The sequence below is a fragment of the Chiloscyllium punctatum genome, chromosome 1, assembly GCF_047496795.1.
Source record: "Chiloscyllium punctatum isolate Juve2018m chromosome 1, sChiPun1.3, whole genome shotgun sequence".
Taxonomy (NCBI): domain Eukaryota; kingdom Metazoa; phylum Chordata; class Chondrichthyes; order Orectolobiformes; family Hemiscylliidae; genus Chiloscyllium; species Chiloscyllium punctatum.
In genome coordinates, this window is record NC_092739.1 from 164,842,605 (window position 1) to 164,869,497 (window position 26,893).

General features: G+C 44.4%; 1 protein-coding gene and 1 long non-coding RNA gene across 3 annotated transcripts in view; one reads left to right on the top strand and one right to left on the bottom strand.

Moving 5' to 3' along the window:
• The window catches only part of LOC140481577 (uncharacterized), a 132,346-nt gene that overhangs the window by 82,093 nt on the left and 23,360 nt on the right, over positions 1 to 26,893 (top strand).
• The window catches only part of LOC140481587 (uncharacterized), a 39,679-nt gene continuing 25,230 nt past the window's right edge, over positions 12,445 to 26,893 (bottom strand). The window contains exon 3 of one of the 2 annotated variants that reach the window (XR_011961562.1): positions 12,445 to 12,709. This is a non-coding gene — a long non-coding RNA (uncharacterized lncRNA). Of the gene's footprint in view, positions 12,710 to 18,223; positions 18,371 to 26,893 lie in introns of those variants that run through there. The other variant, XR_011961564.1, reaches the window with a different exon arrangement.

Genomic DNA, 26,893 nt, shown 5'->3' on the forward strand with positions numbered 1-26,893 from the left:
TGACTGAACTGGTCTTCACTCTGAACAACTTCTCTTTCCAATCCTCCCACTTCCTCCAAGCCAAAGGAGTAGCCATGGGCACCCACATGGGCCCCAGCTAAACCTGCCTCTTCATAGGATATGTGGAACAATCCATCTTCCGCACCTACACTGGCACCACCACCCACCTTTTCCTCCGCTACATCGATGACTGTATCGGCACTACCTCATGCTACCATGAGGAGGTTGAACAGTTCATCCACTTTACTAACACCTTCCACCCCGACCTCAAATTTACCTGGACCGTCTCAGACTCCTCCCTCCCCTTCCTGCACCTCTCCATTTCTATCTCGGGCGACCGAATCAACATGGACATTTACTATAAACCGACCGACTCCCACAGCTACCTAGACTACACCTCCTCCCACCCTGCCCCCTGTAAAAACGCCATCCCATATTCCCAATTCCTTTGTCTCTGCCGCATCTGCTCCCAGGAGGACCAGTTCCAATACCGAACAACCCAGATGGCCTCCTCCTTCAAAGACCGCAATTTCCCCCCAGAAGTAGTCGACGATGCTCTCCACCGCATCTCCTCCGCTTCCCGCTCCTCTGTCCTTGAGCCCCGCCCCTCCAATCACCACTAGGACATAACCGCACTGGTCCTCACCTACCACCCCACCAACCTCCATATACATCGCATCATCCATCGTCATTTCCGCCACCTCCAAACGGACCCCACCACCAGGGATATATTTCCCTTCCCTCCCCTATCAGCGTTCTGAAAATACCACTCCCTCTGTGACTCCCTCGTCAGGTCCACACCCCCCACCGACCCAACCTCCACTCCCGGCACCTTCGCCTGCAACAGCAAGAAATGCAAAACTTGCGCCCACACCTCCCCCCTTACTTCCCTCCAAGGCCCCAAGGGATCCTTCCATATCCGCCACAAATTCACCTGCACCTCCACACACATCATTTACTGCATCCGCTGCACCCGATGTGGCCTCCTCTATATTGGGGAGACAGGCCGCCTACTTGCGGAACGTTTCAGAGAACACCTCTGGGACACCCGGACCAACTAACCCAACTACCCCGTGGCTCAACACTTCAACTCCCCCTCCCACTCCACCAAGGACATGCAGGTCCTTGGACTCCTCCATCGCCAGACCATAGCAACACGACAGTTGGAGGAAGAGCGCCTCATCTTCTGCCTAGGAACCCTCCGACCACAAGGGATGAACTCAGATTTCTCCAGTTTCCTCATTTCCCCTCCCCCCACCTTGTCTCAGTCCCAACCCTCGAACTCAGCACCACCTTCCTAACCTGCAATCTTCTTCCTGACCTCTCCGCCCCCACCCCCACTCCGGCTTATCACCCTCACCTTTACCTCCTTCCACTTATCGCATTTCCAATGCCCCTCCCCCAAGTCCCTCCTCACTACCTTTTATCTTAGGCACACTTTCCTCATTCCTGAAGAAGGGCTGATGCCCGAAACATCGATTCTCCTGCTCCTTGGATGCTGCCTGATCTGCTGCGCTTTTCCAGCAACACATTTTCAGCAAGTTTCAGTTTCCCATCTGAAAGATTATGGAAAGTATGGGAGGAAATTGAAAATGCTAATACAGGAATAAAAGAGAGGTTACCAGAAAGGATCGAAGTAAAAACAATGACTGCAGATGCTGGAAACCAGATTCTGGATTAGTGGTGCTGGAAGAGCCTGAAGCATGGACAGATAAGCTAGAGGAGGGTGGGGGTGGGGAGAAAGTAGCATAGAGTACAATGGGTGAGTGTTCAGGCTCACTGCCTTTATTCCTGATGAAGGGCTTTTGCCCGAAACGTCGATTTCAAAGCTCCTTGGATGCTGCCTGAACTGCTGTGCTCTTCTAGCACCACTAATCCAGTACCAGAAAAGATCAACAAACGACATGAACCTTAAAATATTTATGAATAAAGAAAGGTTTGAGATTAACTAGGGAAAAAGTTGGGTTTATTAGTGACCCAAAGGGAAATCTCCCATGGACTAGCTAACACATTAAATGAATATCTTTGGAACTACATTATTGTAAGGGACATAGGAACAGGAGAAGACCATTCAGCTGTTGAGCTTGCTCTACCAGACCAGATCATGGATGATCACTTTCTGTATTGCCATATTCCCACGCTTTCCACATATCGCTTCATTTTATTGGTAACTAGGAATCTATCAGTCTCCATTTTGAATCCAGTCAATAACTGACCCTGCAGAGCCCTTTGGGTAGAGAATTCATAAAATGCATCACCTTCTGAATGAAAAGTTCTGCCTCTTCTCTGTCCTAAATGGCTTGCTTTTTTTTCATTCTGAGATGTTCCCCCCGCCCCCCAAACCTTGTCTGGACTACTCAGTAAGGGGAAACGTCCCTTATCCATGTGCTCTGTCCATTCACATAATAGAGTTCATGGAAGCAGCCTGTTTGGCCCATCGAGTCCACACCAACCCTACAAAGAGCGGCCTACCCAGACCCAGACCCACCCCCTACTCTTTTCCTGTAACCCTACATTTCCTATGGCTAATCCACCCATCCTGCACATCTTTGGACTGTTGGGAAAACCGGAGCACCTGGAGGAAACCAAGCGAACACTGGGAGAATGTGCAAACTTCACAGTCAGTCGCCTGAGGCGGGAATTGAACCTGAGTCGCTGGCGCTGTGTGGCAACAGGGCTAACCACTGGGCCACCATGCCACCCACAGTCTTGCTTGTTCTCTGTATAGGGTCTTTCAAGTTCATTAGCTGCTGTTTTAATGTGTTGGTGGGTTTGTGGGCTACCATGATGCCAAGGGGTCTGAGTAGTCTGGCAGTCATTTAAGAGATGTCTTTGATGTAGGGGAGAGTGGCTAGGGTTTCTGGTTGTGTTTTGTCTGCTTGTTTGGGTTTGTTGCTGAGAAATCGAAGGACTGTGTTCATTGGGTACCTGTTCTTTTTGAATACACGATATAGATGATTTTCCTCTGCTCTTCGTAGTTCCTCTGTGCTGCAGTGTGTGTTGGCTCGTTGAAATAACGTTCTAATGCAGCTTTTTTTGTGGATGTTGGGATGATTGCTTCTGTAGTTCAGTATTTGGTCCGTCTGTTGTTTTCCTGTAGATGCTGGTTTGAAGTTCCTCATTGGCTGTTCGCTCTACTGTGACATCTGGGAATGGCAGTTTGTTGTTGTTTACCTCCTCTTCAGTGAATTTTATGCCAGTAAGGGTACTATTGATGTTCTTGAAGGTTTACTCTAATTTGTTTCGTGATGACAAAGGTGTCATCCATGTAGTGGACCCAAAGTTTGGGTTGGATGGTTGGTAGAGCTGTTTGTTCGAGTCTTGTATTACTGCCTCTGCTAAGAACCCTGATATTGGAGATCACATGGGTGTTCCGTTGGCTTGTTGGTTTTCTTGTTGAAGGTGAAGTGTGTGGTAAGGCGTAGGTCTACTTACTTGACTATATTGTCTTTGCTGATGAAGTTGGTGATGTTTGGTGTATGTGTCTTTGGTTCTTCTAATACTGTAGTCAGTGTTTCCTTGGCCAGGTTAATGTTGATGGATGTGAACAGGGCAGTTATGTCAAAGGAAACCATTTTTTCATCCCCTTCTATCTTGGTGTCTTTGGCCTACATGAATTCTTGGGTGGAGTGGATCGAGTGGCTTGAGTCTTCTACGAAGTGTTTTAGTCTTTGGTGTAGATCCTTGGCCAACTTGTAAGTTGGTGTTCAAGGTAGCAAGACAATGGGTCTGAGGGGAGCTCCTGGTTTGTGAATTTTGGGTAATCCATAGAAGTGTGATGTTTTGGATCCATCCAATTTCATTTTTTGGAAGTTGGTCTTATTTATTTCTCCAGATTTCTGAAGTTTTTTTTGTGTAGGGCTGTGATTCAGTTCTCTAGTTGTGGGGTCAGGTCTATCGACACTTATTGGTAAGTTTTGGTATCTGCAAGTAGTGTGTTTGCTTTCTCAACATAGTCTCTTTGATTTAAAATGACTGTCAAGTGTCCTTGGTCTGCAGGGAGTTGGTTCTTTTCGTGTTGTTTCTAATGCTGCTCAGAAATCTTTCTTGTTTGCATCCTGGAAGTTGTAATTTAATCCTCTTACTAAGATGGCTTTTTCAATGTCTGTTTCATGTCTGTTTGTTTCATGTTTTCTGCAGGTCTAGTTGTTTCATTTTCTGTGTTTATCGCTGTCTAATGTCAATGGTCTGAGTCTGTCCATTCACAGTCTGTTGCATTACTGAGTAAAGATTTTTGGTGCAAAATTTCCCGGTTGTATTTAGAGTCAGTTGTGGGCATCAATCATCAATCATCAATTAAAACATTGTTATCCTACATGCAGACAATGTTTTAATTTTATTTTAGCCTTTCTAGTGCATTTCTTTCTTGTGTATTTAGTGTTTCCTTCCTTCTTCCTGCTTAATGTTGGTGCGACTGTCTGTCTGATGGTTTGCTGGGTTTCTTCTGTGAGTCAGTTGTGTTTCATTGTTGTTTCCAATCCTGCTAAGGAATCTTTCTGGTGCGCATCCTGGAAGTGGTAATTTAATCCTCTTACTCAGACGGCTTTTAAAATGTCTGTTAAGGGTCAGTCAGAAAAGTTTTTTTTTTAATCCATGCATCTGTGTTGTCAATGTTGTTATTTTGTGTAAGTTTGTCTAGTTTTTTCTGCAGAGCAGAATAGCAGAGCAAAACGGCCGCACAATGCTTAAAGAAATGATGATTGATGCCCACAACAGACTCTAAATACAACCGGGAAATTTTGCACCAAAGATCTTTACTCAGTAATGCAACAGACTGAATGGACAGACACAGACCATTGACATTAGACAGCGATAAACACAGAAAATGAAACAACTAGACCTGCAGAAAACACGAGACAAACTTATCTGACCGATCCTTAACAGACATTGAAAAGGCCATTTTAGTAAGAAGATTAAATTACAACTTCCAGGATGCAAACAAGAAAGATTTCTGAGCAGCATTAGAAACAACATGAAAAGACAACCAACTCCCTGCAGACCAAGGACACTTGACAGTCATTTTAAATCAAAGAGACTACACTGGGAAAGCAAACGCACTACTTGCAGATACCAACTCATTCCAGCAAGTGGCAATAGACCCGACCCCAACAACTAGAGAACCGAATCACAGCCCTACTCAAAAAAACTCCTTACATACAGATGAGGAAGGACACCACTTCGACTGGGACAACACATCCATCCTAGGACAAGCCAAACAGAGACACGCACAAGAACTCTTTCAACAAACACATTGACTTGGATCCCATTTACCACAACCCGAGAAAAAGAAAAGGAAATGATATCAACATAGGAAATGATGTCAACATAGGAAATGACATCACCAAGGAGGAGAAAGTGAGGACTGCAGATGCTGGAGATCGGAGCTGGAAATGTGTTGCTGGAAAAGCGCAGCAGGTCAGGCAGCATCCAAGGAGCAGGAGAATCGACATTTCGGGCATGAGCCTTTCTTCAGGACTCATGCCCGAAACGTCGATTCTCCTGCTCCTTGGATGCTGCCCGACCTGCTGCGCTTTTCCAGCAACACATTTCCAGCAATGACCTCACCAACCCAAGGAAACCCAAACACACAAATAGAAAGCGGGCTACACTACCATTGTTTCATCCGGAGGCTCACAGAAGATGTTACCTAGCATGGTGACGAAACGTCTGAAAACGAACCTTCCAGCTCAGCTAGCAAACCTAGATCCAGAATTTTTCCCTTCTAGAAAATTATCAACGTTATATTTTGTCTGTCGTGCTATTGCCCATTCACTCATTCTGAAGCCTCTGTGCATCCTCCTCGTTTTCTATTTATGTGTGGTCCTCTCAGAGGTTCAATATATATATAAATTGTTTGAGAACAAACCCACCAGCTAACCAAGCAAACCAACAACCTGATGTAGATCGTAAACAATTGGGTCTAAGCTGTGACCCTTCCACTTTGCCCCACTGGTCACAGCCTGCTAACCTGAGAATGATCCACGGTGGCTCAGTGGTTAGCACTGCTGCCTCACAGCACTAGGGACCCAGATTCGATCCCACCCTCAATCTGTGTGGAGTTTGCATATTTTCCATGCGTCTGCATGGGTTTCCTCTGGGTTTTCTGGTGTTCTCCCACAATCCAAAGATGTGCAGGTTAGGTGAATTGGCCATGCTAAACTAGCCATAGTGTTCAGGGATATATGTTTAGGTTAGGTGTATTAGTCAAGGAAAACATACAGTAATAGGGTGGGGGAACAGATCTGGGTGTGATACTCTTTGGAGGGTCATGTGGACTTGAGCCAAATAGCCTGTTTCCACACTGTAGAGATTCTGATTATATGATCCATGCATCTATACTTTCTGCTTTCTATATGTTAACCAATTCTCAATCCATATTTGCATGGCACCACAATCCCATATGCTTCAGTTTTGTTTACCACCATCCTGTATGGGACTTTATCAAAAGCCTTCCAAAAATCCAAAAAGCCTTTCACTGCATCCTTCTTACCAACTCTGTTGATAATGTACTCAAAAACCAGTGATCAGGTTCATAAACATTTTCCCTCCATGTTGACTCTGCCCCCAAGTTATTTTCTAAATATACAGTAATCACATCTGAATGTAAGTATACAAGATGACAAGAGACAGGAACAACAGCAAACATTGCAGCCCACCTAGCCTGCTCTGCCAGATATGATCTTGGTCTTCAACTCCAACGTCAACTCACCTTTCCCTCAAATTCCTGAAACACCATAAAATGTAACTATAGTGTTTCATATATATTCATAATGAAATATCTACAGTCCTTAGCGGTGAGAGATTCCACTGACATACAACCTTGTAAGTAAAGATATATTGCCTCATCTCAGTAATTAATGACCAATCCCCTGTCCTATGTCTGTGTCCCTGTGTTTTAGATACCCAACCAGCAGAGAGGTTCTCTCCTTTGTCAGGAGAGAAAATCCTGCACAATCAAGCATGTTTCAATGAGATCATCTTGATTGATTGGTTTATTGTTTTCACAGTGAAAAGTGTTGTTTTACATGTTACAAGGGCGGCACGGTGGCACAGTGGTTAGCACTGCTGCCTCACAGCGCCAGAGACCCGGGTTCAATTCCCACCTCGGGCGACTGACTGTGTGGAGTTTGCACGTTCTCCCTGTGTCTGCGTGGGTTTCCTCTGGGTGCTCCGGTTTCCTCCCACAGTCCAAAGATGTGCAGGGTCAGGTGAATTGGCCATGCTAAATTGCCCGTAGTGTTAGGTAAGGGGTAAATGTAGGGGAATGGGTGGGCTGCGCTTCGGCGGGTCGGTGTGGACTTGTTGGGCCGAAGGGCCTGTTTCCACACTGTAAGTCTAATCTAATCTAATCTAATAAGCAGATCAGGCCATACAAAGTGTATCAGAGTGCAGAATACAGTGTTACAGCCGCAAACAGATCACACTTAATATTTGAGGGGTCTGTACAAATGTCTGATAGAAGCAGGGAAGAAGCTGTTCTTGAACTGTTTATACGTGTATTCAGACTTTCATATCTTCTGCCCAACAGAAGAGTGTATAACTGAGGTGGGAGGGGTCTGTGATTGTGCTGGATGCTTTCCTGAAGCAGCAGGGTAATATAGATGGAGACATGGATGGGAGTCTGGTTTACATGATGGAATTGCATCTCTTATTCTTCTAAAATCCTGACAATATGACCCAATTTACTTAGCCACTCGTCAAAGGACAAGCCCTCGTCCCAAAGTTCAATCAAGTGAACTTTTGCTGAACTGCCCCCAATGCAAGTGTGTCCTTCCATTAATGTTCCAGGATTTTGACCCAGCAACAGTGCAATAACAATGATTATAGAGTCATAGAGATGTACAGGACGGAAACAGACCCTCCATCCAGTTCGTCCATGCCAACCAGATATCCTAAATTAATCCAGTCCCATTTGCCAACATTTGGCCCATATCCTTCTTCATCCTTTCTATTCACGTACCCATCCAGATGCTTTGTAAATGTTGCATTTGTACCAGCCTCCAACACTTCCTCTGCCAGCTCACTCAATGTACGCATCGCCCTCTGCATGAAAAAATTGCCCCTTTGGTCCCTTTTAAATCTTTCCCCTCTCACCTTAAACCCATGTCCTCTCGTTCTGGACTCACCCACCCCAGGGAAAAGATGGTGACTATTCACCCTATCCATGCCCCTCATGATTTTATAATTTGGAGATGCCGGTGTTGGATTGGGGTGTACAAAGTTAAAAATCACACAACACCAGGTTATAGTCCAACAGGTTTAATTGGAAGCACACTAGCTTTCGGAGCGACGCTCCTTCATCAGGTGATAGTGGAGGGCTCAATCCTAACACAGAATTTATAGCAAAAATTTAGTGTGAAATTATACATTGAAAAATTGATTGTCTGTTAAGCCTTTCATCTGTTAGAATACAGTGATAGTTTCACTTCTTTCATGTGTAAATCACAAAACCTTTTTTATAAAAAGTTGCATTCTCGGGTTAGCTATTAACAATGGTGATAGCTAGACAATATGTTGAAGGTGTTGGCCCCCTGTGTTCTCTGTCTATGCCATGATGTTTAGATTGATTCTAATCTAAAAAAAGTGAGATAGCGGAGTTTTACATAAATTCATGCAGTTTTTGAGCTGAGAGTTCTACATGAATGTATGCAGTTTTTGAGCAAAGTACAATGTAACCCTGCAAGTACAAATTCACCCCACAAAATATATGTGTGCATGTGGGTCTTTGTCTGTCTGTGTATGTCTGTCTGGGTTGGAGGTTGTGAGTGTGAGAAAGTGTGTGTGTGTGTGTGTGTGTCCCTGTAGTGAGTGCAGAATGTCTTAAATCTGTGAGGGGGAGAGTGTGGGTGTCTGTGTGCGCGTGTGTGTGTGTGTGTGTGTGTGTCCGTGTGTATGTGTGTATAGGAGTGCCTGTGTGTGTGTGTGTGTGTGTGTGTGTGTGTGTGTGTGTGTGTGTGTGTGTGTGTGTGTGTGTGTGTGTGTGTGTGTGTCTGTAGGAGTACCTGTGTGTGTATAGTGCAATGGTGGTCACCTCTAATGTGACATGAACCCAAGGTCCCAGTTGAGGCCCTCCCTATGTGTACCGAACTTCGCTATCAGCCTCTGCTCGGCCACTTTCCACTGCTGCCTGTCCCGAAGTCCACCTTGGAGGATGGTCACCCGAAGGTCCGAGGCTGAATGTCCTGGACCACTGAAGTGTTCCCCAACTGGGAGGGAGCCTTCCTGTCTGTTAATTGTTGTGCGGAGCCCATTCATTCATTGTTGTAGCCTTTGCTTGGTTTCCCCAATGTACCAAGCCTCCGGGCATCCTTGCCTGCAACGTATTATAAGATAGACAACGTTGGCTGAGTCACATGACTACCTGCCATGTACAAGGTGGGAGGTGTCCCCACGCGTAATGGTGGTATCTATGTCCACACTCTGACACGTCTTGCAGCGCCTACCGTGACAGGGTTGTATGGAGTTGTCCTGAGAGCCGGGCAGTTTGCTACGAACAACAATCTGTTTGAGGTTTGGCAATTGTTTAAAGGCAAGTAGTGGAGGTGTGGGGAAGGTCTTGGTGAGGTGCTCATCCTCATTGATAATGTGTTACAGGTCACGAAGAACATGGTGTAATTTTTCAGCCCCTGGGAAGTACTGAACAACGAAGGGTACCCTGCCAGTTGCAGCACATGTCTGTCTCCTGAGGAGGTCATTACGGTTCCTTGCTGTGGCACGTCGGAACTGGCGGTTGATGAGTTGAGCATCGTACCCCATTCTTGTGAGGGCATCCTTGAGTACTTCCAGGTGTCCATCATGTTCCTCCTCATCTGAGCAGATCCGGTGTACGCGTAGGGCTTGTCCATAGGGAATAGTTGTTTTAATATGTTTTGGGTGGAAGCTGGAGAAGTGTAGCATTGTGAGGTTGTCTGTGGGTTTGCGGTAGAGTGTGTTGCTGAGGTGTCCGTCCTTGATGGAGATGCATGTGTCCAAGAATGAGACAGACAGTCGAGAGTAGTCCATGGTGAGTTTGATGGTGGGATGAAACTTGTTGATGTCACTGTGTAGTTTTATCAGTGAATCCTTGCCGTGGGTCCAGAGGAAGAAAATGTCCTCAATGTACCTGGTGTACAATGTTGGTTGGAGATCCTGCACAGAGAAGAAGTCTTGTTTGAACCTGTGCATAAAAATGTTGGCATATTGGTGTGCTAATTTGGTCCCCATGGCTGTCCCGTGTGTCTGGATGAAGAACTGGTTGTCAAAGGTGAAGACATTATGATCGAGGATAAAGCGGATGAGTTGTAGGATGGTGTTTGGAGATTGGCAGTTGTTGGTGTTGAGCACTGAGGCTGTTGCCGCGATGCCATCATTGTGGGGGATGCTGGTGTAGAGTGCGGAAACGTCCATTGTGACGAGGAATGTTCCCGGTTTGACTGGTCTGTGGGTGCTAAGTTTCTGTAAGAAATCCGTAGTGTCGCAAATTTGTACTTGCAGGGTTACATTGTACTTTGCTCAAAAACTGCATGCATTCATATGGAACTCTGAGTTCAAAAATTGCATGAATTTATGTAAAACTCTGTTATCTCACTTTTTAGATTAGAATCAATCTAAACACCATGGCATAGACAGAGAACACAGGGGGCCAACACCTTCAACATATTGTCTAGCTATCACCATTGTTAACAGCTAACCCGAGAATGCAACTTTTTAAAAAAAAGGTTTTGTGATTTACACATGAAAGAAGTGAAACTATCACTGTATTCTAAGAGATGAAAGGCTTAACAATCAATTTTTCAATGCATAATTTCAGTTACATCACACTAAATTTTTGCTATAAATTCTGTGTTAGGATTGAGCCCTCCACTATCACGTGATTTTATAAACCTTTGTAAGGTTTCCCCTTAGCCTCCGAAGCTCCAGGGAAAACAGCCCCAGCCTATTCAACCTCTTCCTATAATTCAAACCTTCCGATCCTGGCAACATCCTTGTAAATAGCCATGTTTCCGTGCTACCAATCATAGGGTGTGGGCGGTGCTGACTGGGCCAGCATTTATTGCCCATCCCTCAGGTTGCCCTTGAGAATATGGGGGTGAGTTTCTTGAACCGCTACACTCCATGTGCTGTCAGTACATTGCCAATGCTCTTTTTTTAGATTAGATTACTTACAGTGTGGAAACAGGCCCTTCGGCCCAACAAGTCCACACCGCCCCGCCGAAGCGTAACCCACCCATACCCCTACATCTACACCTACCCCTTACCTAACACTACGGGCAATTTAGCATGGCCAATTCACCTGACCTGCACATTTTTTGGACCGTGGGAGGAAACCGGAGCACCCGGAGGAAACCCACGCAGACACGGGGAGAACGTGCAAACTCCACACAGTCAGTCGCCTGAGGCAGGAATTGAACCCGGATCTCCGGCGCTGTGAGGCAGCAGTGCTAACCACTGTGCCACCGTGCCGCCCACAAATGGAGGGAATTCCAGCATTTTGACCTCGGGGGGAAAAAAAACCTTGGGATTTTAGAAGAATAAGAGATGCTAGTCCATCATGACCCTGGGAACAGTAACATCTTTCCAAAACAGGATGATGTGTGTCGTGGAGGGGAACTTGCAGATGGTGATATTCCCATTTATCTGCTTCTTTTGTCTTTCAAGATGGAAGTGTCATGAGGAAGCAATGGTCTGGTGATTATATGGCTGCACTATTAATCTAGAGACTCCGCTAATGTTCTGGGGACCCAGGTTCGAATCCCACCAAGGCAGATAGCGGAATTTTGATTTAATTAACAATCAGGAATTGAAAATCTAATGAAGACCGTGAAACTGGTGTCAATTGTCGGAAAAACCCATCTGGTTCACTAATGTCCTGAGGGAAGGAAATTGCCACCCTTACCTATGTGATGGACTCTTCACTGCCTTCTGGGCAATTAGGAATAGGCAATAACTGCTAGCCTAGCCAGCAATGCCCAGATCCCATGAATGTATTTAAAAAAAGCTATCAGTAAGCATGACCACTGCATAGTCCTTGTGCACATTCATGAGGTGCTGTGGGCCAACAACAGCAGCAGAATTGTACGACAGCACAATCTGTAACCTCATGGCCTGGCATATCCCCCACTCATTACCATCAAGCCAGGGGATCAACCTTGGTTCAATGAAGAGTGCAGGAGGGCATGCCAGAAGCAGTACCATGCATACTTAAAAGATGAAGTGGCAATCTGGTGAAGCTACAGCACAGGACTATTTGTGTGCCAAACAGTATAAGCAGCAACTGATAGAGCTCAGTGATCCTACAAACTATGGATCAGATCTAAGCTCTGTAGTCCTGCTACATCCAGTCGTAAATGGTGGTGGACAATTAAACAACTCAGTTGAGGAATAGGGTCCATCAATATCCCATACCTTAAATACCTAAAAATATTGAGAATGTGGACCTCACTAAGACAGGGAGTAATTAAGATAAACGGTATAGATACATTTGAGGGAAAACCTGATTACAAGCAGCAGGGGCTAAGGGAACACAGGTTTAAGACAAAAAAGGATGAGAAACTCCATGAGTTGGTTGAGTCCAATGGCCTTCTGTCCTCCATCCATATGGTATGTCCTATGAAATCTGTAAGCATGGGCCAGACTTTCCAAATGAATGAATGACTTGTGTTAGTGTCCCATGCACAGTGAAGAGTTGCAGCTTTCCCATGCCATCTTGGGTACGAAGGTACCTAGGATACTTAGGAAACAAAAAAAAATTAGAAGAGTCGCTGTATACCCATAACTGTGTCACCAAATACCAGACTAATGCCATTTACAAGTTCGCTGATAATACCACCATAGTCGGTTGAATCTCAGATGGCGACGAAACAGACTACAGCTGGGAGGTGGAAGACCCAGTCCAGCATTATAAGTCATAGGAATAAATAAGAAAAATAATGAAGCAAAAAGTTTAGAATATCAGCCTTTCTGTCTCAGTTCATACCGGCACCTGGCCTCAAGGGACACCTCCACCTCCACTGCTGCCTGCGCCAGACCCACTAACTTTGGGGTCACCCCATGTGTGGTGCCATCTCTTCAACTCTGGGCCCACTTTGCTGATGTTGCTGAACCCACAGTTGACCCACAGCCAAGAGTCTCTGGCTCCACTGCCAGGCCGTCGCCAGACCAAGAAGCCCACTTCGGCTACAGGTGTTGCCTTGTTGGTGTTGCCATCTCGAAGAGTTTGGAACACCACCGTACCCAATCACTGGAGGAGGAGCTTTGCTGGCAGTCCTGAACATCGGGAGAACAACCTCGCTGCTTTGGCCATAGGTCTCAATTGCCAGAGACCATCCTTGCTGCAGCTGGCCTCCAATCGCTGGGAGACCTTCCTCAGGTCACCCCTCAGCTGCCACCGAATCTGATGGCCAGGAGACCATCCTCGCTGCCCTCTGCCTCATATCCCTGGGAAAAATCACATCCGCCACTTCGCATGTGGCCTGCTCTCACTGCCACACCCCAATGCTGCCGACAAACCCAGCATAAAAAGGAAGAAAAGACTAAAGGAAAATAAAGCAAAAGAAAATACCAGAAGCAAAAGTAAAACAAAGGAGGAAAGCAGATGGGAATGAATGATCCCCAGACAAGAGCCTACACACAGCCCTGTTCCTCTGCCACTGTTTTGCACTGATTTTTCCAATTGCTGTCATTTTAGTTCTCAACCTTGGTCCCACTATAACCTTTCTGTTCTTAGTCTCCTGTATATGTTCCTATGAAACTCATTGCAAGCTTCAAGAACAGTGTCTTAACTCGTGATTATGCACTTGTTAGTCATGCAGCATGACTCAATGACTACCGCCCAGTGGCCCGAACATCGGTAGTCATGAAATGCTTTGAAAGGCTGGTCATGGTATTAATCAACTTCAGCCTCCCCACTATTCTTGACCCACTGCAATTTGCCTATTGGACCAACCAATCCACGTCAGATGCCATATCACTTGCCATTGGCTCTCCCTAAAACATCTTGACACCAAGAACAGCTATGTAAGAATCCTACAGTTCAGCCTTCAACACTATTATCCCCTCGAGACCGATTACTAAACTTAGTGATCTCGGGCTAAGCTCCAGTCTCTGCAACTGGATCCTCAGTTTCCTGAACCACAGGCAACAATCAATGAAGATTGAGGACAATATTCATCCTCACTAACACTCAACACTTGAACCCCCCCAAGGGTGCATACTCAGCCCCCTGCTGTACTCACAGAATACCCATGACTTCGTCGCTAAGTACCAGACTAATGCCATTTTCAAGTTCGGTGATGACCGTAGTTGGTCGAATCTCAGATGGCAATGAAACAGGCTACAGACAGGAGGTGGAAAACCTGGAAGAATGGTGCACTGAGAACAATCTAGCTCTCAATGTCAGCAAAACCAAGGAACTTATTATTGATTTTCGGTGGGATGTTACTCATGCCCCCCTACACATTAACAGTACAGAGGTGGAACAAGTGGAGAGCATCAAGCTTCTGGGAGTGATCATCCACAACAAGCTTTCTCGGACTCTTCACGTGGACGAACTGGTTACAAAAACCCAATTGAGGAAATTTGGCATGACAGTGAATATTCTTGCCAACTTTTATAGGTGTGCCATGGAGACCATTCTGTCTGAACGTATCACTACCTGGTAATGGCAACTGTACCATTCAAGATTGGAGATGGTTACAGAGAGGGGTGAACTCAGCCCAGACAATCACAAAGGCTAACCTCCCATCTATAGAATCCATCCACCAGACCGCTGTCAAGGAAAGGCCGCCAGCATTCTCAAAGATCCATCCCACCCTGGCAATGTTTTTCTACGATCTCTACCATCAGGGAGAAGGTACAGAAGCCTGAACACATGCACCAGCCAATTTCAAAACAGTTTCTACCCTACTGTTGTTAGAATACTGAATGGACTCAAACCCTTGACATTCGCCTGTGCCTGTGTTTTTGTTTTTATGCGCTGATTATCTATTATTTACTTATCTATGCTACTTAACTCTGTGATCTGCCTGTATTGCTTGCAAGACAAAGCTTTTCACTGTGCCTCAGTACATGTGACAATAAATTCAATTCAATTCAATTCAAGAGAGCTAGATGTGAGATGTTAGAGTTTACTCAGAGTTGTTAGGATTTGGAATGCCCTGCCTGGGAGAGTGGTAGAGGTGGATTGCATTGGAGATTTCAAAGTAGAGCTGGATATATATTAGAATGGGACGAAGTTAGAGGGCTACGGAGATCGGGATGGAGAGTGGGACTAGCTGGGTAGCTCTTTTGGAGATAGTACAGACACGATGGGCATCCTTCTGTAGTGTAGAGTCATAGAGATGTACAGCATGTAAAAGACCCTTCAATCCAACTTGTCTATGCCACCCAAATATCCTAACCTAATCTAGTCCCATTTGCCAGCACTTGGCCAATACCCCTCTAAACCTTTCCTATTCATATACCCATCCAGATACCTTTTAAATGCTGTAATTGTACCAGCCTCCACCATTTCCTCTGGCAATTAATTCCATACATGCCTTTCCAAACTGCATTTATCTAAATTAAACTCTATCTACAACTCCACGGCTCACTGGCCCATCTGATCAACATCCCATTGTACTATGAGGTAACCTTCTTCACTGTCCACTACATCTCCAATTTTGGTGGGAAAAAGGCTGCCCCTTAGGTCCCCTTTATATCTTTCCCCTCTCATCCTAAACCTAAGCCCTCTAGTTATGGTTTCTCCCCATCCCAGGGAAAAGACCTTGTCTATTTATCCTATCTATGCCCTTCATGATTTTAGAAACCTCAATAAGGTCACCCCTCAGCTTCTGATGCTCCAAGGAAAACAGCTCCAGCCTGTTCAGCCTCTCCCTATAGTTCAAATCCTCCAAGCCTGGCAACATTCTTGTAAATATTATCTGTACCCTTTCAATTTTCACAACATCGTTCCGGTAGGAAGGAGACCAGAACTGCATGCAATATTCCAACGTGGCCTAACCAATGTCCTGTACAGCTGCAACATGATCTCACAACTCCTAAGTTGTTCAGGGATGTGTAGGTTAGCTGCCTTAGTCAGGGGTAAATATAGGGTAGTGGGAATGAGTCTGGGTGGGTTACTCTTCGGAGTGTTGGTGTGTACTTGTTGGTACAAAGGGCCTGTTTCCACACTGTAAGGATTCAATGAGACTTCTGTGATATACGCAATGCTCTGACCAATAAAGGAAAGCATACCAAACGCCTTGTTCACTATCCTGTCTACCTGTAAATCTATTTTCAAGGAAATATGAACCTGCACTCTAAAGTGTCTTTGTTCAGCAACACTCCTCAGGACCTTACCATTAAGTGTATAAGTCCTGCTCTGATTTGCCTTTCCAAACTGCATTTATCTAAATTAAACTCTATCTGCCACTCCACGGCCCATTGGCCCATCTGATCAACATCCCATTGTACTATGAGGTAACCTTCTTCACTGTCCACTTCACCTCCAATTTTGGTGTCATCTGCAAACTTACTAACTATACCTCCTATGTTCGCATCCAAATCATTTATATAAATGATGAAAAATCGTGGACTCAGCACTGATCCTTGTGGCACTCCACTGGTCCCAGGCCTCCAGTCTGAAAAGCAATCCTCCATCACCACCCTCTGTCATCTACTTCTGAGCCAGTTCTGTATCCAAACAGCTAGTTCTCCATGTATTCCATGAGTTTCCCATGAGGAACCTTGTCAAGCGCCTTACTGAAGTCCAGATAGATCACATCTACTGCTCTGTTCTGCTTTTTCTTTCAACACTAGTTTTTATTTTTCTCTTCCTTCTATTTTAATTCCTTTAATTTATATTTGGATGACAGCTATCCCATTCAACCCTCTTCTTGACAAATCTTTTGTTTGTTTATTTATCCTATTACGACTCCCTTTGGCTTTGTACCGCGAAACCTGTAGTTATTTAATCTGTACTACCCTCCAAGTTATTGCAGACCCACCCTTATGTTCCCACCCATACCTTTCCACCTTTTCCATCACCTTAAAACTATTTTGAATTTTCCTCAGTTTTGCTGAAAGGCCATAGTTTTGAAAAATTTCTCCGTCCCAGCTGCTGCCAAGCTTGTTTAGTAATTTTATTTCAGATTTCACAAATCCAGTGTTAACCTTTCGAACAGTAGTCCAGAGACATAAATCACTGCAAGTTATGACGCAAGGGAATAAGAATATTAAAAAGTTTAAGTCAGCAGTGGGCTGAGGTGCACTTCTCATGGGTGTAACTGAAAAGCAGAGAAGTGATATTATATTTGTATTGAACCTTGATGAAACTGCACTAAGCTGCAAATGGTTCTGATTTACCTACAGTAAGGAACAGCGAAGGACTGGAGAAGATGCAAAAACTGTTTTACTTATCATGGAAGATTTAATGAGAACAATACAAAAGGCAGAAGAAAAGGGAATCTAGTAGCGGTATTTAAGATTATTAAATAGATTGCAACAATTCAAGAAGGCAATTCAGTAGCACCTTATCGAGTAATTAGGAATGGGCAATAAATGTTGTTCTAGCTAGTGATATCCAGATCCCTCAAATGCTTTGATATATTTAATTTTAGCATATGAGGGAGGAGTGAAAGGAAGGGAGAGTGGGTGACAGCCAGTTTGGAACATAAATACATGTATTGACAGGTGGCCTAAAGGGCTTGTTCCTGTTCTGCATGTCCAGTATAAGAATACAAACTGCTTCCATGCTGTCCAAACCAATACCAACAATCACTGCTGCTAACTGCCTTGGATAGCACATAAGCATTAAAGGTGGAGAGGTTTAGAAAGGGAACCTGTGGAGAATTCAGAGCCTTAACTGCCAATGGTGACATGAAAGAGGCACAAAATGTACAAGGCCAAAATCCGAGCATTGCAAAGTTTGTGAGGAGTGGTGATATGAATGGGGTTTATTACAGAGGTGGGGCAGAGGCTGTGTATAGGTGTAATGTGTTTATTTATCACAGGAGAAATCCTATAGCCTCTATGGTTGCTATTACAGCTGGAGTTGGTGGGTATGAACAAAGATCTGATATTTTGAATAGAGAACAATTGTTGGATGCACTCTTGGGCCGTGTTCTTCTTGACAGAAACTTTCTGCAAAAACAAAGGTTAACTGTTATCCATGTGGAGTTGGACTGTGTCTGCTTGTGGTTGATTAGGCATTTTAAGAAGTTAATACTTTGTTGATACTTCATTTCACTTTCACTTTCCTTATTTGGCTATCTTTTAAAAAAAAACCTCTAGCTCAGAAATGAGAACTGCAAACTCACTGGCTCTTTTGTTCCAGGCTCTGCTAAGTTGGTGCCCCTTGTTTCTGGTTTGCTGGATTCCAGACAGTTTGATCGTGCGGTCGAAGGGAGCAGAACTGTAATTAGAGTATAATAGGCTGTGAAGTCTCCATCCTGTGTCCATTTATCAGTAGCTAAATAGTCTTGTGGTAGTGTTCCCTCTGAGCCAGAAGCTCTGTATTTGAGTCCTGTTCTGAGGAAACTGTTCATAAAATGGCTAAACAGAGTTTCAAACTGTAAAACCTACCAACGTGCACCATTGGGAGGCAGTAAGAATGGGAGAGATTTCTGGTCAGCCATGTACTGGATAGAAAAATGGAGCGTATTCCATCACTGACTGTGGGTAACAATATACACGTAAAAGCGTAAGTCGTAACAGCAGCCTGTGGAAACCTATCACCACCATTACTGTCTGTTGTGGCATAGTTCTGGGATACAACACTCGCGGGTATCTGCCATTATATAAGAATGATATTCCGTATTGGTGAGTACAGGTTTGTTCCTTTTTTCTTCTGGGATACTAATCTAATGCTTTATTACAGTATGGTAAACCCATACCCTCATGTAACATTGTAGAACTGCTTAGTCCCTTTCTGTCACTGTATTACATAGGGGTACAGTACTGTTGGATAGAGATCTGTTACTGCACAACACTGAGAATAGTACTTGGTGGGGGGGAATCAGGTAAGCCAATATAGCCCACGTGCAATACCAGTGGATAGAGATCTGTCACGATACAGTGCTGATGAATACAGATCTTTATTGTATAACACTTGGTACAGCACTGGTGGATATAGTTCAATCACTGTATAACTCATAGCACGGTACTGCTGGGGACAGGCCTGTCTGTTTGACATGGTACAGTATTGGCAGTCCATGAAGATATCACACTTGGATATAGTGCTGGTACGTAGAAGTCTTTCACCATGTAACACCAGGGCACAGAACCAGTGGATACAGGTCTGAGAATGTATAACGGTCAGTACAGTATGCTGGGTATAGGTCTGTCACTAAATAACACTGGGAAGCAATACTAATGGAGACACATCTGTTGCTATGTAATATGGGGTACACCACTGTTGAGAACTGATCTGTTGTTGATCTGTGTAACTCTGGGGTGCACTACTGGTGTATACAGGTTTGTCACTGTATACTAATTGGGTATAGGTCTGTCACTACATAACACTGGGATGCAGTACTACTGGGTGTAGATTAGTTGCTGTTACTCTAAGACACTTGGGTACAGTACTGATAGCTACAGGTCAGTCACTGTATAACACGGGAGTACTGTACTGATGGATACAGTTCTGAGACCGTGCAACACTAGAGTAAAATACTGGTGGATGCAGCTCAGTTATTGCATAACACTGACATACAGAACTGGTGGATACAGGTCTGTCGTTGTGTAACATTAGGATGCAGTGCTGCTGGGGGCAGGTTTACCATTGTATAACAGGATACAGTATTGATCAGCACATGCTGATATACAGTTATAGCATGGGGACACAGTACTCTTAAGAATAGATGTGTTGCTGTATAACATGGGTACAGTACTGTTGGGAACAGCCATAAAAGTAAGACACTACTGAACTCCCTTCAGGCTCTCTGCCTGTATTCCTGATGAAGGGCTTTTGCCCAAAACATCAATTTTACTGCTCCTCGAATACTGCCTGAACTGCTATGCTCTTCCAGCACCACTAATCCAGAATATAGTACTGGTGAGACAGCTGTTACTGTAAGAGTCTGGGATACAATACTGATAGAGATAGCTGTTACTATAAGGCATTGGGATACATTAGTGTGGATAGCTGTTACTGTGAGGCACAGGTACAATTTGGATGTTTTGCTGAGAATGTTTATATGGGACAAATTGAGCTGTTAAATGAGTATCACACATTAAGCATGCTGCAATATTAATGGACGTTGAATTGTAATTTTTACTGTAATGTATATTCCTTAAATAGATCTGATGACAACACTGGGTTCCTGAGGGTTCTGCGCAACTGCCTTTCCCATTTTATTCTGAATATAATGGATCTTGTGACAGTCTGAAGGGTCAACATGTGATCCCTTGCTATCTAACTGAAGGGCAGAGTCCTCGCTGATACAGCAGTTGCAAGTGCTGAAGCTGGAAGAATCACTGGCTGTAGGATTTGCTGATCTTTGTGAGATAATGGTCTTCACTTACAGTCTACTGTAGAGTACTTATAACCATAATTTCCTTCTAAATTGGTTGTTGATTGTTTATCCATAATTTCCCCCCAAGATTTTGCTTGAGTAACCTGACTAATGCAATAGCAACAATGAGGGTTGACATTTGAACTCCCGACTATATAATTCTGATAGATTATGTCTCATTGTGACACTGATTACCCAACAATTCTCAGTGGAACATTCTGACACACTCCATTTTATAACATTCTCTCGAGTACTCCACAGCCCTTGCTGTGGAAGGAAGAATGGCAAATGGAATTCAATCCAGGAAATGTGAGGCAAAGAGAAGGGGAGGGCAAAGGAGTTAAGGGAATACCCAAAGAATAGGAAGATACGGAGAAATACTGACGAGCCTTAGAGAGAATGCATGCCGGATGTTAGCAAGACAAGTAAATAAGGTGGTTTGGAAGGAAAGGCAGGATACCTTTATTGGCTAAGGAAGGTATGAAGTATAAGAGCAGGGACTTTACAGGCAACTGTATAAAATACAAGACCACAATTAGAGGAAATTGTTCACTTCTCATTGCATTACAGGAAGGATGTGATTGTACTGAAAAGGGCTCAGAGGAATTTTATGAGAATGGACACTTCTTGTTCTGAGGAAAGATTGGATAACATGGGATTTGTTTCCTTCTGAACAGAGGAAGATGAAGGGAGGTTTAATAGATGTTTATAAGTTGAGGTGGGACTTCCTTAGAGTAAACATTTTAAATTGTTTATGGAATGTAAGCATCACTGGGCAGGACAGCATTAATTGCTCATTACTTTTTGCCCAGAGGGCAGTTCTGAATCAACTGTATTGCTGTGGGTCTGGAGTCACATGTAGGCCTGACCAAGAAAGGATGGAAGATTTTGTCCCTTAAAGGACTTTAGTGAACCAGATAGGCTTTTACAACCATCCATCGTGATTCCATGGTCATTTATTAACTAACATTTTATTGAATTGAATTTTCACTTCTGCCATGGTGGGATTCAAACCCTATTTCCCCAGAACATGAATCTGGTGTTCTGAATCACTAGTCCAGTGATATTACCAATATGCCACCACTTCCACTAAAGATAGGAAAGGCAGCAAATGAGCTGAGATAAGGCAAAATTGGGCAAGCTGAAAGGTTAAAATCAGGAGCTTTAGTGATGGTATACATATGAAGTGGGAGGCTTATCTCCAGATCAAATATAATACAGAGAACAGTCTGGGTTAGTCATGAACTGGTAGGAGAGGGGTAGAGTTGTTTGTTAGGGAATTAAGTCTGGACTGTGGACAGGAAAACAATAGCTGTAGTATATAAAATGAAGGCATTCCTTGCTTATTTCATAAAATTTGGGAAAAGTGGTTGAATCAGGAGAGTTGATGGAGAGGTCAAATCGGTATCATCAGTGTACGTATGAAAACTGAAGAGTAGGACTAGGATAGATAATAAAACCATAAGACCCAGAAGAAGTTGTCAGCCATTCAGCCTGGTCTGATAATCCTCAACTCCATGTTCTGCCTTTTCCCTAAAACCCTTGATTCCTTGATTCCCTTACCTACTGAAGATAGACAATAGACAATCGATGCAGGAGTAGGCCATTCTGCCCTTCGAGCCTGCACCACCGTTCATTATGATCATGGCTGATCCTGTTCCTGCCTTATTTCCATAACCCTTGATTCCACTATCCTTGAGAGCTTTATCCAACTCTTTCTTAAACGAATCCAGAGACTGGGCCTCCACTGCCTTCTGGGGCAGAGCATTCCACACACAGCCTTGAATATACTGAGATAGATAACTTCATAACCCCGCCTGTACAGCTCTCTGCAGTAAAGAATTCGATAGATTCACTCTCCTCTGAGAGAAAATATTCTTCCTCACCTCTGTCTTGAAAGAGCAGCCCTTTTTCTGCGATTGTGCTTTCTGGTCCTAGACTCTTCCACAAAAGGAAACAATCTTTCTGCTTTGATCCTGTTAAGTCATCTAGAGTCATACAGCATGGAAACAGACCCCTAAGTCCAACTTGTGCACACCGACCAAGTTTCCCAAACTAAACTAGTCCCACTTGCCTGCATTTGGCTCATATCCCTCTAAACCTATTCATGTATCTATCCAAATGTCTTTCAACTATTGTAAATGTACCTGCATCTACAACTTCCTCTGGCAGTTCATTCCACATGTGAATCACCCTCTGTGTGAAAAGGTTGCCCCTCAGGTCCCTTTTGCACAATCTCGTCTCACCTTAAAAATATGCCCCCTATTTTGACCCCCCCCCCGACCCTTGGAAAAAGACATTTGCTATTCACCTTATCTATGCCCCTCACAATTTTATAAACCTCTATAAGGTCACCCCCAACCTTCTACACTAACCTTTGATCCCAGCGTAACATTATAATTCAAACCCTTCAACCTGCCAACGCTCTGGTAAATCTTTTCTGAACTCTCTCCAATTTAAGAACATCCTTCCTATAGCAGGGTGACCAGAACTGTACACACAACTCCAGAAGAGGCCTCAACAACATCCTATATAATCTCAATATGAAGTCCCAACTCATATAGTCAATAGTCTGAGCAGTGAATCTTGTAGGTTTCATTTTTCTTGCACTTTGGAGAAAAGAACACAGGCATGGACTATTTTCTAAACAGTGAGAAAATTCATAAAGCCAAAGTACAAAGGGATCTCAGAGTGCTAGTACAGGATTCTCTAAAGGTTGATTTGCAGGTTGAATCCGTGGTTAAGAATGCAAATGTAATGTTTTCATTTACCTCAAGAGGGTTGGAATGTAAAACCAGTGATGCGCTACTGAGACTTTATAAAGCTCTGGTTAGGCCCCATTTAGAATATTGGGTCCCCAGTTTTGGGCCCCACATCTCAGGAATGACATACTGGCACTGGAGCATGTCCAGCGGAGATTCACACGGATGTAGACTTAACATACAATGAACAGCTGAGGATCCTGGATTGTATTCATTAGAGTTTAGAAGATTGAGGGAAGATCTAATAGAAACTTACAAGATAATCCCAGGCTTAAAAAGGGTGGACGCTGGGAAATTGTTTCCGTCAGACAGGGATACTAGGACCCATGGGCATAGCCTTAGATTTCGATGGGGTCAATTTAGAACAGAAATGAGGAAGCATTTCTTCAACCAGAGAGTGATGGGCCTGTGGAATTCATTGCCACAGAGCACAGTGGAGGTCATGGTATTAAATATCTTCATTGCAGAGATTAATAAATTCTTAATTTCGCAGGAAATTAGGGGATATGGGGAGAGTGTGAGTAAGTGGCGTTGAAATGCCCATCAGCCATGATTAAATGGTGATGTGGACTCAATGGACCGAATGCCTTCCTTCCACTCCTATTTCTTATGGTCTTGTGGTCTTAAACTCCAAGTACAGGCCCAGTCTACTCAACTTCTCCTGACAAGACAGTCCCTCCCGACCTGAATCTTGGGACTGCCTCCTATGCCAGTCTTTTTTTTTCCCTAGAAAAGAGACCCAAATCTGTCCACAACATTCTAGCCATGGTCTGACTAATTCCTAATATAATTTTATTTTCCATTCCCTTTGAAAAAATGCTAACATTCCATTTATCTTCCCTATTACCTGCTGAACCTGTATGCTAACTTTTATGCAGGAAGATTCCCAAATTCTTCTGTTCCATACTTTCTGCAGTACTTCTTTTTTTAAATAATACTCAGCTCCTCTATTTTTCCTGTCAAAGCTCATTGCCTCACAATTTTACCACATTCTTTCCATCTATGCCCACTCAATTAACCTTCTGTATCCTTTGCAGACTGTGTCATCCTCAATCAGTTGCCTTCCCACCTGCTTTTGTGTTGTCCACAAATATGACCTGAATACATTCATTTTCTAAGTCATTGCTAGATGTTGTAAATAACTGTAGACGTAGCACGGCGCCAACTATTGATTCTTGGGGGTTCAGCAGAGTTAACAGTGTAGGAGCAGATAGAGAAACCATTACGAATGATTTCTAGTTGTAATGATATAAGATTGAGAGCAGTCCCAGCTGGGTGGATTACAGTGGAAAGGGTTAGAGGAGAATAGTGTTATCACCATGTCAAAAGCTGCAGACAGGTCAAGAAGATTGAGAAAGGAAGGTTTATCTTTCTCATAGTCTGTCAGAATATCATTTATGAATTTGGTGAGAGTTAGCACCCTACTCAGGTGATAACAAGAACATATGAAATAGAAAAGGTAAAAACAATGACTGCAGATGCTGGAAAGCAAATACTGGACGAGTGGTGCTGGAAGAGCACAGCAGTTCAGGCAGCATCCAACAAGCAGCGAAATCGACGTTTCGGGCAAAAGCCCTTCATCAGGAATAAAGGCAGTGAGCCTGAAGCATGGAGAGATAAGCTAGAGGGGGGGGGTGGAGGGGTGGGGGTGGGGGTGGGGGAGCCTTCCACATCCATCAAAGTTTTACCTGTACATCCACTAATATCATTTATTGTATCCGTTGCTCCCGATGTGGTCTCCTCTACATTGGGGAGACTGGGCGCCTCCTAACAGAGCGCTTTAGGGAACATCTCCGAGACACCCGCACCAATCAACCAAACCGTCCTGTGCCCCAACATTTCAACTCCCCCTCCCACTCTGCCGAGGACATGGAGGTCCTGGGCCTCCTTCACCGCCGCTCCCTCACCACCAGACGCCTGGAGGAAGAACGCCTCATCTTCCGCCTCGGAACACTTCAACCACAGGGCATCAATGTGGACTTCAACAGCTTCCTCATTTCCCCTTCCCCCACCTCATCCTAGTTTCAAACTTCCAGCTCAGCACTGTCTCCTTGACTTGTCCGGACTTGTCTGACCTGCCTATCTCCTTTTCCACCTATCCACTCCACCCTCTCCTCCTTGACCTATCACCTTCATCCCCTCCCCCACTCACCCATTGTACTCTATGCTACTTTCTCCCCACCCCCACCCTCCTCTAGCTTATCTCTCCATGCTTCAGGCTCACTGCCTTTATTCCTGATGAAGGGCTTTTGCCCGAAACGTCGATTTCGCTGCTCGTTGGATGCTGCCTGAACTGCTGTGCTCTTCCAGCACCAATAGTCCAGTATATGAAATAGAAGCCTTAATAGGAAATGTGGTGTCTCTAGCCTATATGCCATCCTATAACACCATGTTGATCTGCCCCAGGCCTTAACTCTTCTTTTGTGTAATTCTACAAAACACTCAGTTCCTCAAAATTTCAAACATCTATCTTCCTTCCAAATACTTTGTGATCTAGCATCCACATTGATTTGAAGTTTGGAGGATTTAAATGTGGAGCGATACTGGTGCCCCACACTCTGCACTTGACACGGATCTATCTCACACCACCACGTAACACTCTGAAATACTCCGTATCACTCACTGAAAAACTGATATACCCAGGTCTTTCACTGTAAAATGCTAGTGTCAAAGCTACAACACAGGACTACTTGCGTGCCAAACAGCATAAGTAGCAAGGAATAAACATAGCCAAGTGATTTCACAAGCAACGGATCAGATCTAAGCTCTGCAGTCCTATCACATCCAATCGTGTATGGTGGTAGATAGTTAAACAACTCACTGGAGGAGGAGAAGGAACCACAAAATTCTCATCCTTAAAAATGGGTGAGTCAATATATTCAGTGGAAAACACGAGGCCAGACTATTCCTAACAATCTTCAGCCAGAAGTGCTGAGTGGATAATCCATTTCAGCCTCTTCCAGAGGTACCCAGCAACACAGATCCCAGTCTTCAATCAATTCAATTCACTCCGTAGGATATCAAGCAAATGCAAAGGCTTTGGGCGCTGACAATATCCAGTAATAGGGTGGTATGGTGGCTCAGTGGTTAGTACTGCTGCCTCACAGCACCAGGGTCCCAGGTTCAATTCCAGCCTCGGGTGACTGCGTGTGTGGAGTTTGCACATTCTCCCCATGTCTGTGTGAGTTTCCTCCAGGTACTCCGGTTTCCTCCCACAGTCCAAAGATCTGCAGGCCAGGTGAATTGGCCATGTTAAATTGCCCACAGTGTTAGGTGCATTAATTAGTCAGAGGGAAATGGGTCTGGGTGGGTTACTCTTCAGAGGGTCGGTGTGGACTTGTTGGGCCGAAGGGCCTGTTTCCACACTGTAGGGAATCTAATCTAATTGTAGGACAGAAGATTTTGATCCAGAGCTTGATGCACCCCTAGCCAAGCTGTTGCTTTATCTACCTGACAATATGGAAAATTGCCCAGGTATGTCTTACACATAAAAAGCAGGATAAATCCAACCTAGCTAACCACACCCCACCCCCCCAGTTAGTCGACTCTTGATCATCAGTAAAGTGATTGAAGGTGTCATCAACAGTGCTATCAAGGAGTACCTTCTCAGGAATAACCTGGGCAGTGATGCCCCGGTTGGGTTCCACCAGGGCCACTCAG